The sequence below is a fragment of the Miscanthus floridulus genome, chromosome 9, assembly GCF_019320115.1.
Source record: "Miscanthus floridulus cultivar M001 chromosome 9, ASM1932011v1, whole genome shotgun sequence".
NCBI classification, from domain to species: Eukaryota; Viridiplantae; Streptophyta; class Magnoliopsida; order Poales; family Poaceae; genus Miscanthus; species Miscanthus floridulus.
The window spans coordinates 134,497,244-134,511,764 of NC_089588.1; the positions used below are offsets into that span (position 1 = coordinate 134,497,244).

Here is a 14,521-nt window from a genome sequence, read left to right on the forward strand (position 1 = left end):
CTCGGCAAAGAGCTTCTTTGCCGAGTTTTTTTTTATACTCGGCAAAAAAAATTTCAAAGCATATTTTAAAGCAGTAAATTAATTCAAATAAAAAAGTTTTCAACTACAAAGTTATATAACTCATCAAGATGTACAATGTTTGTTTTGGTCTTTTCTTCATATGACAAAGTGAAAATAAATTTGTTCACAAAACTAATATATCTCTCGTAGTTATGAAACTACAAGAGAGATATATAAGATTTGTGAACAATGTTAGAACGACCATGTCGGATGAACAGATGACCAAACAACAAAAATAAACTTTGTAGATCTCGAAAAGTTATGAAACTTTGTAATTGGCAACTTTTTTATTTGAAATCATCTTGTCATGCAAAACTGTGTTTGAATTTCAAAATTTTAAAATTCGAACTTTTCAAACGACCTCAGATGGAAAAACAACCAAAATAAACTCTGTAGATCTCAAAAAGTTATGAAACATTGTAGTTGGCAACTTTTTGATTTGAAAACATCTTGTCATGCAAAACTGCGTTTGAATTTTCAAATTTTAAAATTCAAATTTTGTAAACGACCTCGGATGGAAAAACTTCTTAAACTAAAAGTGTAGATCTCGAAAAGTTATGAAACTTTGTAGTTTACAACTTTTTTATTTGAATTCGTTTAGGGCCTCAAACAAGCAATTTACACTCGTTTTAGTATAATATATTGGGAACTAAAACGGAATCCAGACACAAGTGATAGTGTGGTGTAGTGGTAGAGGAGGTTTGTGCGTAGCGGGAGGTCTCGAGTTCGAATCCCGTCGGCCGCGTAGTTGTAAAATTTACACGAAAAATGCCGGAGATGGGTGGGCGCTGACCGGTGGGAGCCTCCATCAATTAAAAAAAATTCTATTTTCTCGGTAAAAATTCCCATTTTTTTCGGTTCCAACTTTGCCGAGTACCCGACAAAAGACACTCGGCAATACGCCTTTGCCGACGCATTTTTTGCCGAGTGCAGCACTCGACAAAACCTTTTCCGAGTGCAAATTGGGCTTTGCCGAGTGCCAGTGAGTCCGGTAGTGGGAGGAGGGGAGGCTACCACTATGCACTGAAGGGGACGGCATGACGCTCACAGTGGTGATTTTTTGGTGAAGAATGGAGACAGCAGGCTACGGTCAGGGAGATTTTTTTTTTTTTTTTTGAGCAAACGCGAGCTACCGTGCCATTCATAGTTGGGCCATTTGGGACGATCGGACGTCTTACACACAGCATTACGGATACTACGTAGAAACAATGACACTCTAAATTAATAATAAATCGAATGGAGCATGTATATTAACTAACTAGCACTGATGTTTGGAGCGGACGTAATTGTCATTGACGACGACTGAGTAAGCTGGAGGGACGTCATCCCTGACGTGGAAGCTGTGTACGAGAAGAGGCCCTCCGGCGAGGTCACCGGCACCGCGTAAGTCGGCACGGGCATCTTGGCAGGCAGCGGCGGCACGGGACCATTGGACTGGAGAGCGGCCATGGCTTCTCTGACGGACGGCCGCGCTCGTGGGTCAGGGTGCGCGCACCAGAGCCCGACGGCCACGACGCGCTCCACCTCCGCCGCGTCGTACTCGCCGTTCAGCTGCTCGTCGGCCGCCGCGAGGGCGGTTTCCCTGCCGTACAGGTCCCACGTCCACTCGACCAGCCGGAACACTTCGTTCCTCTGGCGGCCGCCGCCGCCCAGCAGGCTCATCGGCCTCCTCCCGCAGGCAACCTCCAGCACGACAACGCCGAAGCTGTAGACGTCCGACTCGGCGCTGGCTTTGCCGGTGATCAGGCTCTCAGGGTCGACGTACCCCGGCGTGCCCGAGACGGCGGTCATCGTCCGCATCCCGACGTCATGGTCGATGAACCTGGCGAGCCCGAAGTCGCCTAGCTTGGCGTTGAAGAACTCGTCCAGCATGACGTTGCTGGGCTTCACGTCGCGGTGCACCACGCATTGCTCCCACTCCTCGTGGAGGTAGAGCAGTGCGGACCCAAGCCCAAGGACAATCCTCATCCTCATCGGCCATGTCAGGAAGGTGCCGCCGTTGCCGTGGAGATGGACGTCGAGGCTGCGGTTGGGCAACAGCTCATAGACCAACAGGAGCTCGTCGCGGCCATGGCACCAGCCGACGAGCTGCACGAGGTTCCGGTGTCGGAGCCTGCTTATCACCCTGATCTCCGACTTGTACTCCTTCCTCCCCTGCGTGGAGGATCCTTTAGCGAATCGTTTGATGGCCAACGCGGCGAGGCCGCCGTTGTGATCACTGATCAGGTGTCCTCGGTACACGGAGCCGAAGCCACCTTGCCCAAGCTTCTCCTCCGGCGCGAAATTCTTCGTCGCAGCTACGAGCTTCGGGTAAGAGAAACGCCTTGGCCCCGTCCCCATTTCAATCTTCCTGATGGGCTCGTGGCCGTCGTCGTCGTCGCCGTCCGAGTTGTCTATGTCCGATTCATCAAACTCCTTTGCTAGCTCCAGCTCCCTCGTCTTGCTCCGACGCCGTCGTCCCGCCTGGAAAATCGCCAAAGCAAAAAGAACCACGACGAACAGCGCTGCGCCGACGCTGGCCCCGGCTACAACTCCACCACGTCGAGAACCGGAGGTGCTAGGGGTCGGCGGCGGCGGCGGCACATCTAGTATCGGTGTGGCCTTGGATTCCAAGGACGAGTTGAAGTACCAAGAATACAGCTGATGCAGCTCGACGGATGCGCCCGTCGAGGCAGAGAAGCCAACCGAGACGATCTCCGGCAAAGCGCTCATGAGGTCAACCTTTTGGGCTAAGGTTGTAAGACATGTTTCTCCCATCGCCCAGCCATAGCTTCAGCTCCAGGACGGTCGAGACGTTGTCGTACCTGACCTCGGCGGTCATGTTGCCGACGAGGCTGAAGCTCGGCAGCACCTCCGTGGCCACGGACCTGATGGAGTTGACGTCGATGCCGAGGTGGTCGTACGTGCTGTGTGGGTCCAGCGCGATGGTGTCGTTGAAGGTGTCGTACTCCACCGCCACGAACCGGCCGTCGCCGGTGGCCACGGCGTCCGCGCTTTGGTTGGTGAGGCCCATGTTGTACGTTTCGGATTTGGATGGCAGGCTGGACGGGTAGCCGGCGAGGAAGAAGGCCATGCCGGCGCCCTTGTTGTTGAGGCCGCCGTACCTGCGCGGTGGGTCGATGACGAAGGAGAAGCGCGTGACGAAGCTGGCCACCTCGCCGGTGTCCCTGTCCCAGAGGCGCATCGGACCGGCGTACGACACGCGGCCCCTGCTGTCGTCGATGGCCTTGTCCCCGAACGCTGTCAAGTCGATCCACCCACGGTTGATGTAGGCTTCGCCTTCGATTCTCAAGTCACTGCTGTCATGTGTGCTGAAGGAGGTGTAGTTGAAGAACAAGGCGGTGACGGGAGCAACCGGGAGGTAGCAGACGACGGAGAACAAGATGAGGCCCACGGTGCAAGTGGTCGCCGACCTGGTGATCATGGAGAAGCTACCCGCCATCGCCGGATGCCAGTGCACAAGGGTTCCTAGCTAGATAGATGAGAAACTTGAATTGGGTCAGCAAGTCTACTGGCACGCGTTTGAAGAGGTAGGGTGGCATGTGCAAATAACATGGATAGCTAGAATTTTTCACACTGTAAATTTTATGTACTAGTCCACCAACTCGTGCATGCTATCATGTTAGATACTCCCTCCACGTTTTTAAGGCACAACTTGATATGGCATAGTTTCCCAAATTAAGATTTCACTATCTATTTATTTTATTTTATTATTTATACATAAAAATTGATGATAATCGGATTGTAGATTTAATTACAAATCTAACCTTATCAAGTTTGTGTTATAATAATTAAAAATTGTTAGTTAAATTATTGGTTAAAGATTTTAAAGTTTAAATCTTGATATGCGTACACTAGTAGAGAACAGATATTTGATCCTCGGCCAGAATGGGCTCTAGTCCCGGAATTTTTTGTGCCCGGGACTAGAGATACCTTTAGTCCCGGTTGGTGGCTCCAACCGGGACTAAAGGTCCCTGCCCAACGGCTACTGCGCCAGACAGAGGTGGCAGGGACCTTTAGTCTCGGTTGGAGCCACCAACCGGGACTAAAGGTATACTTTTACTCTCGGTTGGTGGCTCCAACCGGGAGTAAAGGTCTACTCCTGGGCCGTGGCTGCGCCCGGGGTTGGAAAGTTACCTTTAGTCCCGGTTGGAGCCACCAACCGGGACTAAAGGTCCCCCCTTTATATCCCGACCGTCTCCTTCTTCCTCCCCGAGCCCGAGCTCAGCACATTTTGAAGCTCACTGCACTAGTGTTCTTGCTTCCTCCCTCCCTCCATTGTTACTCCATCCATTCTTCGATTCCTCCGTCGATTCTTCAGTTGTAAAGGTTACCAATCTCATACTCTCATTTTTCACCATTGTCTTATCTCATTTTGTTCACTATATATATATGGTTCTTTATTGTGGTTTTTTTTTTCATTTGTAAGCAATTTGAGCTCAAAATCACTTCAAGCTTGCATATTTACATGAAAGAAGGTTAAAGTAGCTAGTTGAACTTGCGGACCGTGTTCATCTCGGCGACCATGTTCTCTGCCGAGCGGTAACGGACGTCAAGGAGGAGCTTTGATTCTACGAGAGAGAGCGGCAACGGTCGTGGAAGACCGTGTTCCTTTCCTCGTAGAATCGGAGCTCTTCCGTGGCCAAGTACGGTGCCGTCCGGTGGAGAAATGCTCGCCGAGATGATCACGTAAGCAAGTTCAACTAGTACGGATGGTTATTTATTCACATGTCCCGATATCGTCGCAGTAGTCTGTCAATCACCGTACCCAAACGTAGTATATATATAAATATAAACGATAATCGATTGTTATGTGTGTACACTCCCATTCTTCTGTTAATTTATGGAAATATCATGTGGATTACTTACCTGCCGCAGTAAAAGTAGTGTTAAACGCTCTGGAAACCTTTAAACTTCAAGCTTGCATATTTACATGAAGGAAGGTTAAAGTAGCTATTAAAAACTAGTATTCACCGTTCATTTGTAGCATGCATAGCACACTTCATTGTTTAGAGATATAGAGAATTTTAGAGTTTTTTAATTTTATTTGTTTATAAAATGAGAAATTTATAGTGTATTAAAAATGAGTATAGGGACTAGTGCCTCCGACTGGTATGACAGATGCAATGCAAGGCCGTGCAATAGGAAGCAAATCCGTTCTCTTTTGACGATACGCCCGAACAGCCGGGCCTGATAGATTTGGTGGTTGAACGGGTCCGTCGGCCGTCGCCGTGCGACTATACGACAAAGAACGGCATCGATCGACCATAGTATTTTATTGTCCGGGGTCCGGTCCGGGGTGCAATGCAACGCAATGACAATTGACAATGCGTTGCTAGGTCAAAATATGGTCATTTCTATGGACTCCGCGACTAAACATTTTATTTTAACTTTTTATGAAATGAAAAACTTAGAAAATAGTTAGAAAATTATAGAAAATCCGTACTAGTTGAACTTGTGGACCGTGTTCAGCTCGGCGAGCATGTTCTCTGCCGAGCGGTAACGGACATCAAGGAGGAGCTTTGATTCTACGAGGGAGAGCGACAACGGTCGTGGAAGACCGTGTTCCCTTCCTCGTAGAATCGGAGCTCTTCCTTGACCAAGTACGGTGCCGTCCGGTGGAGAAATGCTCATCGAGATGATCACGTAAGCAAGGTCAACTAGTACGGATAGTTATTTATTAAAACATGTTTTTGAGCTATAGTGTATTAAAAAATGAGTATAGAGATATAGATAATTTTATAGTTTCTTAATTTTATTTGTTTATAAAATGAGAAATTTATAGTGTATTAAAAAATGAGTATAGAGAGTAGATGGCAACTGCTTCATTATTTAGAGATATAGATAATTTTATAGTTCTCTGGACAAAGTTATCATTAGCTGCTATTGCCTGTAAGTAATAATTCTTTCGATCTATTATTAAACTCATCATATGTGTGTATATACATATAAATTATCCTAACAAGTACTATATATATGCAGATTTACAATGACAGAGCTCAGAAAGAAAGGCTGCAATGAAATTGGTTTTGTTGATCCCCATATAGTATTCAAAGACCCAGTTACTCCAAAGCCTAATTGGAAGTCTGAGTCAGAGAGTAACCTCATGAACTTCTTAGTGAACCAATGCCACAAGAAGGATATACTCTTTCCCTACAACTTCAAGCGAGTGTTAATAATGTCGATCATCCTTAATGGCTCATATGTTGATTCTAGTTAATTAATGAGTGTTATGCGTTATATCCTATAAACACATGCAGCAATCACTGGATATTGATGGACATCGATTTGGTGAAAAGTCACTTGATAATCTATGACTCGATGAGAAAACCACAACAAGACTACCAAGATATGATAGATATTATTCAGAGGTAATTTCGGTATCTCTAGCAACTATATATACACACAAACATGATGATTAACTATATCTGATGACGTGGCAAATTTTTTATTGGGCAGTGTTTGGAAAACCTTTATTGAGAAGCAACACATGGGAAAATGCAAAGCGCCACTGAATGTAATCCCTTTGAAAGTAAATCCCCTAAATCGCATTATCTTTATTAATTAAACATATAGCTTTCATCGGATCACCAGATTGGATGACAAATCTTTTTCTCGTAAAGTGGTGTCTGAGGCAGGAACAGGGGAACAACTACTGTGGTTACTATGTTTGCAAGTTTATCAATGTGGTCTCCCAAAGAACTCCTACAGAGAGACTCAAAGTACGTTAAAAATACACTATATATTCATTTAATTATTATTATTGCTTGTGTTACTATGTCTTTATATATATATATGTACATATATTAATTTATTTTCCTTTAATTCAAACCTATAGGCTCGATGGTTGAAGAAAAAGGTCATACGGCAAGACCAAATCAAAGCAATTCAAGAGTCTATAGCCGGATTTTTTTAATGAGTAGGTCATCGATTCTAAGGGCGAGTTCTACTTCGACCCAACACTGCCATGGAAGCCAAACTAGAGGATGAGAGGAAACTTGTTATATCACAACAACTGTAATGCAATCTTTTGTAATATATGCACATAAAATAATATAATGTAAAATACACATATGCATGCATGCATGTAAATATATATATGATGCATGCATGTATATATATATATATATATATATATATATATATATATATATATATATATATATATATATATATATATATATATATATATATATATATATATATTTCTATGCTTAAATTGTGTGATTTAATACGTTCATTGTGCTTGAACTGAAACATACTATACGCGCGTATAAATGTATAATTAGCAGCGTACAATACAACTTCGAAAACCTATTTTGAAAAGAAAACAAAAAAAATGAAAAGAAAAGAAAAAAGAAAAAAAAACCTTTAGTCCCGGTTCGTATTACCAACCGGGACTAAAGGTGCCGGCCATCGTGGCATGTCAGGAGGCACCTTTAGTCCCGGTTGGTGTTACCCACCGGGACTAAAGGTCCTCCTTTAGTCCCGGTTCCTGACCCGGGACTAAATGACCCCCTTTAGTCCCGGATGCTTTCCCCACCGGGAGTAAAGCTCTGTTCTCTACCAGTGCTATGCGCCTTATAAAAGAGAATGGATGTAGTACCATCTTAGTGGACATGAGCATTAGTTACTATTTAATACCTCCAACTATTAAAAAAATACTTATGCATATACATATAGGTCTTGTTTGTGAGAGATACTTGTGCTGTTGTGCCCTCATAACTTGGTGAGGTGGAGCTTTGGTGACCTACAAGTGAAGGATTTGGTGGTCTTCTAGGTGTTGACACGTGGAGCGGTGGCAACTCAATGTGTGTGTGGTGGTGGGGGCTGGGGTGGTGGTGGTGGTGGGGAGACACATTCCTTCATTGTTGGACACAACAGCATGGTGACTGGAAGAATCGCGAGGTGGTGGTAAGACTTGGTGACTCATGTCACTTGCCTACTACGGTTGGCAGTGGCCTTATATTAGTGGTAGCTCAACACCGTGACAGGAAGACACTTGATGACCAGGAGCGTATCTAGGTGGAGCTTCGACATGGATTCAGAGTTGTGTTTTGGCAAGCGATATCACGGGATAAATCGCCTTGTCCCTGAGAGTTTGCCCTCTCTTACTCTAACTCTTTACTTATTGTATTTATTGCTTTCGCTTCGTGCTATGCTTTGTGTGACTTTTGCCTCCCTAGACTTGCTATATATGGTAGTTGAAAGGATTGGCTCTATGTCAGACCCTTTTATAGGTTGTGGATAAGCTAAAGCATGCTAGAAAAATCTAAAATACACATATTATTAGATTTAGTTTATGTTTAATTAGGCACCCAGTTCACACTTCTCGGAGCTCACGGAACCTTAAAGACTTTTACGTGTACACTCGCTCATGAATATACATATGTGAGATTTATTAGAAACGATTAACGGACGAAGGCCTACATAATATGTACTTTCTTCGTACCAAATTATAAGATGTTTTGATATTTCTTGGTATATAGTTTTTCTTTCACAAGCGACACTAGGTATTTAATTCAGGATCTAACGGCGTTTTTCTTTAAGTGATAGATGATGTGTCCATTGACAGCGAGGCTCCTATGGTGACTTCATCAATTTTGAGATTTGTTGGTCCAACTTAGTTCTTTAGATGTATTCTTAGAGGTAGGATGTACGTGTGTGTATTCATAGGAGTGAGTGTACGCTTGTATATATAAACATACATGTTTTTGTACTGGGTGTGAAAAAAATGTAAATAGTGGGATTTGTGGATAAAAGCGACCTCCGGAGCTGGAGGTGCTGTCCGACGCAGGGGAGGCGAGCCATGGAACGACGTAAGATGGATAGCCCTGTTTGTCAGCTGGAGACAGAGTACAATGAAAGAAAGGTGAAAGAATAGGAGAAATAAAGGAAATGGTCGACCCTTGGCTCCAACCGCTAGGTGGCTTCCATGACGCTGGCGACTAGATAGTAGGTATAGTGGCTTCCATTGTCAAATATGTTGACATTTACAACCTTGTCTAGAAAACGTTGACATCTATAAGACCAAATAAATATATTACCGATGCATGTTTGAAGCTTGATTTAATGAAACTATGTGGATATACTAGATATTGATCAATTTGCTTATAGATTAAGTCAAAGTTAGACCAGTTTGATTTAATACAAAATAAAACAACATACAATTTGAATGTTAATTAAGAGAGTTATAACCTTCAAAAGTTACCAAACTGAGTTTAGGATCTGGGTTGGATCCACTAGTACTAATAATCACTTAGTTGGCTAGCTAAGAGCATCTCGAGCGGTTCTACCTAAATCAAACTACCTATTTGTCTTTTTAGGTAGCCACATATTTTCATTCTACCTAAATTTTGCTTTCAACTCCAGCCGTGCTATCTAAATCGTGGCTCTCAAATTCAGTTTAGTAGCCAATGACATGTGGAGCCCACATGTCATCCTCTTCCTCTTGCCATCGACGAACTCGGCCATGGCGTCGCGGGGGAACGACGTGGTCGGGAGGAGCATCGCTGGAAGCAGCCAGCCGCGTAGGAGACCATCGCTGGAGAAGGAGCCCTGGCCGTCACTGGAGAAGAAGACCCCGGCCGCTGGGAAGAGGCAGCTGGCTAGGGAGGGGAAGGAGCAGTCGACCGGGGAAGAAGCCAGCAGCGGACGGCCCGGGAAGAAGCCAGCGGCGTGCCGGCTACAGACCTACCGCCGGGGTCGGTGGCAGCGGGTGCGCCGGCGAGGAAGTCCGCGCCCCACCGGGGACTCGCGCGCCGCACCGGGGCCAGTGAGCCACGCCGGCGGCCTGCAGCCGTGCGGACGGCAGCATGCGCGTGCGGGTCAGACGGGACTCGACGAATGAAACAGAGAGGTCGGTGGGGAAGAAAATAGGTAGCCAAATTTGTTGGCCCAACATATGTAGGTAGTGGGAGGAGAAATTTGTTGGGCTAACAAAAGTAGGTAGTCAAGTAGGTAGCCTGTTGGAGTGGGTTTTTTTTGCCTCCACTATCTAAATATAGGATAGGTAGTGGGTTTAGATAGCCTGCTGGAGATGCTCTAATAGCTACTAACTATTATCTTGCTAATTATTAGTGGTGGGCTATTACCTTTAGCAGCTCCAAACCTTCTAGTGGAACTAGTAGTTAGTTGGTCTATTAGTAGGTATGTTTGGATCCACTGCTACTAATTTTAGCTGTTAACTATTAGCACTAGCTAGTGGATCCAAACAAGTACTTAGTTTAGATGATGGGTTTCTTGTTTGGAATCTGCCCAAGTCCCCGACGACTTTACATGTGTGGTGTATGCATTTGTCTAGATTTATTTAAATATTTGATGATATTATTTTTTCAATGTTAGACCACAGTGGTGTGCCTATGGTGATTTCACCAATATCAAAATTATATTGATTTGTGAATCTCAAGATCTGCTAAACAATTTTTTCGTGCTGTGATTAAAACAAAATAGTATTGGGATGTTTCACTTTTGGCGTCTCTTTGCTTGGCCTCTGGGGCCGTTTTCGGCCGGCACACGATAAGCTTGCATTGGTCTGTCATTCCCGTTCTTTTCACGAACAAAAGGGGAAAAAATTCTCTAGTTTTAATTTGCAACGGAGTTGTTCTATTTTCAGGTATTATTAGAAGATTGATCGATAAATGTCTCCGTTGGGGTGAGCCGGTGAGCCAAGTGAGATCTTGGGATCCTTCGCCCCGGGCCCTGTTTTCGCAAAGGTACAACGTTCGAGTTGGCTGAAGCTGTATCGTACGTTCTCGTTCGCAGGAAAGCGCGTAAGATACCTAGAGGCACCAGCTAGCTAGCACACTTCAGCCCCTTTGGCACGTCTCATCCAAAACGGCTTCACCGATAAAGCCAGAAAAACCTGGCTTTTCCCGGCTTCTAGTTCATTTTAACTCCGGCTTACAAAACAGCTTCACGCTACAGCGCCTCGATTTGCGTAAAATAGATGAAGCCGAAGCCGGCATAAGCCATGCCAAAGAGGCCCTTCGTCTCAAAACCTGCAAAGCATGCTGGTGTTTTCAGGTTTCGCGTTACACAGCAAACGACAACTGCCATTTCGTCACGTTGCTCTGTCTCGGACTACTCTTGCACCCGACGTCGCTCTTCTTGCCGAGTTTCCTCACGGTGGTCGACTCGTATGTAAGCACACCAGTGGTTCGCGTTGCTGTCATATATCTTATGAGCGATGAGGGGGGGACGTCAGTGTCGTGCTGCCGGGTCGCCTTGGGAGTTGGGACGGCTGCATGGGTCCGTCCATGCAGGTCGGGCGGCCAGAAAATACAAGCGGCCTGTTCGCTGGTTGGTTTCTGGGCTGGTTTGGGCTGGCTGGTGCTGGTTTGTTGTGAGAGAAAAACACTGTTGGTTGGCTGGTTTGGGCTGGTTGAAACCAACAAGCGAACAGGGTGAAAATCAGCGCCGGCTGCTGCATGCTTCGATGGCTTTGGTTCGTCCGGACAGCAGCCTGGGATCCTTGTGTTCGCTCTGATATATATATACTCCTCCCGATGACACTGATGACTGATCAAGCCAAGGCCTTGTTTAGTTCCACCCTAAATTCTCAAAAAGTGCTACAGTACCTATCACATCGAATGTTTGCGGCCGTGCATAGAGCATTAAATGTAGACGAAAAAAAAAATTAATTGCACAGTTTGGTGGGAAATTGCGAGACGAACGTTTTGAGTCTAATTAGTCCATGATTGAACACTAATTGCTAAATAAAAACGAAAGTGCTACAGTAACCCCAAATTCCAACTTCCTACAACTAACTAAACAAGGCCCAAGACGGTGACAAGCTAGGGCCGTTGCTTGTCAAGCTCTCAGCAGACACCGTACCCTGTCTCTCTACCACATGGATGCAAAGTAAATCAATATATACATGGACAAATTGGCATAGGAGTATGCTTCAATTTGCTCAGTTCAGGGGCTAGCTAGCTCTCAATTTTCCACCATCCAAAATCCCAATGTTACGTCAAAATCTGAGGCAGGGAACATCGCTTGAACATTATTTCAAAACAAGAATCTATCTCACATGGCGGAGCGGCGTACTACGACCTCGCAGATAGACGACGCCCCTTATCACTATGCCAACACTGCACAAAGTACACACGCCATTCAGGGACCCAGAATCGAGACACGTCTCTAATGTACGATTAGAGATGCGGGTACAAATGACGTGTCTCCGATGAGTTGTCACACATGGCCAGTGGACGGAAGGTGAATGTGATGAGACCTCATTATCAGGTCTCTGCTAATGAGGACAACTATCAGAGATGTGTTCCACTATAACTTGTCTGTGATATAAGAACCTTGGACACACACAAAAAAAAAATCAATCTTGGTGAGTTGACGAGTCAAGTCCAAAGACTCTCCCGTCAAAACCCCCCGTCCCTCCCCGCTCTCTCTTCCGTCACAGATGTGTTCACATCGGTGTGGCTATACGCATCACTGATGTGTTCACTTCAGAGACAAAATACAAGTGACGTTTTTTTTTCTGAGTTTCTGATGACCATCTAGAAGCGTCTCTAATCTGCGAGTCTAAGGTACTGAGTATTTCCTTTCCACTTTGTCCTTAACAATATCAAATTCCCTTCTGAACCAAAACTTGTATTACTCTTTGTTTTGTGCTTGCTGATTGACAAAGCAGTTCTTAAGTGTGAAGCAAGAAAGAAAAAGAAGAAGTAAATGAATGAACAACTCTTAACTGAACTTGCATGTGTTGGGTACCCTGAAATTGGAGTCCTCAAATACGAGCCAATGAGCAGCACCTACGAGCCAGAGCATTGGTAACCATGTAGTTTTTGAATGTGATCTCAGTAGCAGATTATAAACTGGCATTCTTAGGCCATTTGATAATTAGTAGACTAAACTACTACCACAGTTTTGGTTGAGTACCCTGAATTTTTTTAGGTAACAACAAAGGATTTCCAGCTTCAACTCCTTTTTGTTCCAAAGATTGCATCAATTCAACACTAATACACAAAAGGTGACGTCCCTCTACAGGTTTAACATGCCAACAACAAGCTCTCAAAAGGAAGGAACATGACAATTGAAATGTTATTCGTAAGCAGTATCGAACCACTCCACATGTTAGATATATACAATTTATTTTGTTCATAGGAAGCATTTCCAATTATTAAGTGTGGTGTCATATTTTGTTTAGTGTGCGCTTAAGCCCTTCGTCCTAGTTGCGGTAGCAGCGTTTGCCTTTGCATGTCATGGTTCATCAATTGATGAAAATGGAAGTATGGAGATTATAGATGACGAAGAAGATTAAAGGTAGTGTATTGTATATTTGATTATATTTTCACTGAATCATTATCCTTTTTAAAAAAATAAAAAGTTGAGTCATTTGTTTGCATTTTCATTTAGCCCGTTGAATAGTAAGGATCTTATTAAAGACTTGAAGTCAAATGGTGTATTTTGTCTATTCTAGCACTCTTTTCTTAGTGCTACACCAAATAGTAACCAATATTATTAATGGGCTTCTTCATTATGGCAAATACTTTTTATCACTTCTTTATCCTCACACCCGCTCAATTTTACTCTAGCTTCACCACTGTCTAGTACTACCCATAAACATGGAGCAATATAGATTACTTAGGATTCATGACGTCCCTTGTTTTTTGAGTTTAACATTTTATTATTAGGCTAGCAAATATGCCCGTGCGTTGCTATGGGAGAAAAAAACTATCAAATGCATTGCAATAGGAGACAACACTATCAAACATTTATGAAAACAACGATAGGAATGATACCATATCCATTTATATTTTACCTTTTGTAATAAAGGGATTAGTTAATTAGACATTTTTAAAACCATTAGTTAATTAGACTTTGATGTGCTTGGTAACATGCCATTTTATCGATTTTGTCAGACTTTACATTACTTCAACTCAGGAACCAGAGTCAATTAGACATTGGACTTGAGGACAAACATAGAACACAGAATAATTTCCTATTAACCATGTGGCAACGGAAGGGCAATAAATCCATGAGATAGATTTTTAGAGGCTAGCACTAACTTAAACTGAAGCTTTATCATAACACATGACTACTCAAAGAATGCATCAGTCCACAACTGTTTAGGATCATTACTGCTATCACACTTCAACTGCCAGAAAGGAAAATATTCACATATTTCTGTAGTGTTTACTCATGACGTTGAGGTGCATTATCAGTCTGCTGTTCCATTGCCTGAATGACAGCAACCAATCCATCCAAAGCAAGCACATTTAAAGCTGACAAAGGACTGTTCACAGGAAATGCGCTCATAGACAAAAGGTTAGCTAACTCTTCAAAAATATTTGAGCACTCTAAATCACAGTCCATAATTGCATACATCTCAGACATAAACTCTTTCTGCCAGCAAAAATCAATTATAGCCTCAACAGCAACTTCTTGCTGCTGATAACTTGCTCCATATCTACTGTGCTAATCTTGGATAACATATGAGAAGAAA

At 44.0% G+C, this 14,521-nt stretch overlaps 1 pseudogene; it reads right to left on the bottom strand.

Annotated features, from left to right (window-relative positions):
• Positions 1 to 1,314: 1,314 nt before the first annotated feature.
• Positions 1,315 to 3,502, bottom strand: LOC136481007 (L-type lectin-domain containing receptor kinase IX.1-like; annotated as a pseudogene).
• Positions 3,503 to 14,521: the final 11,019 nt, after the last annotated feature.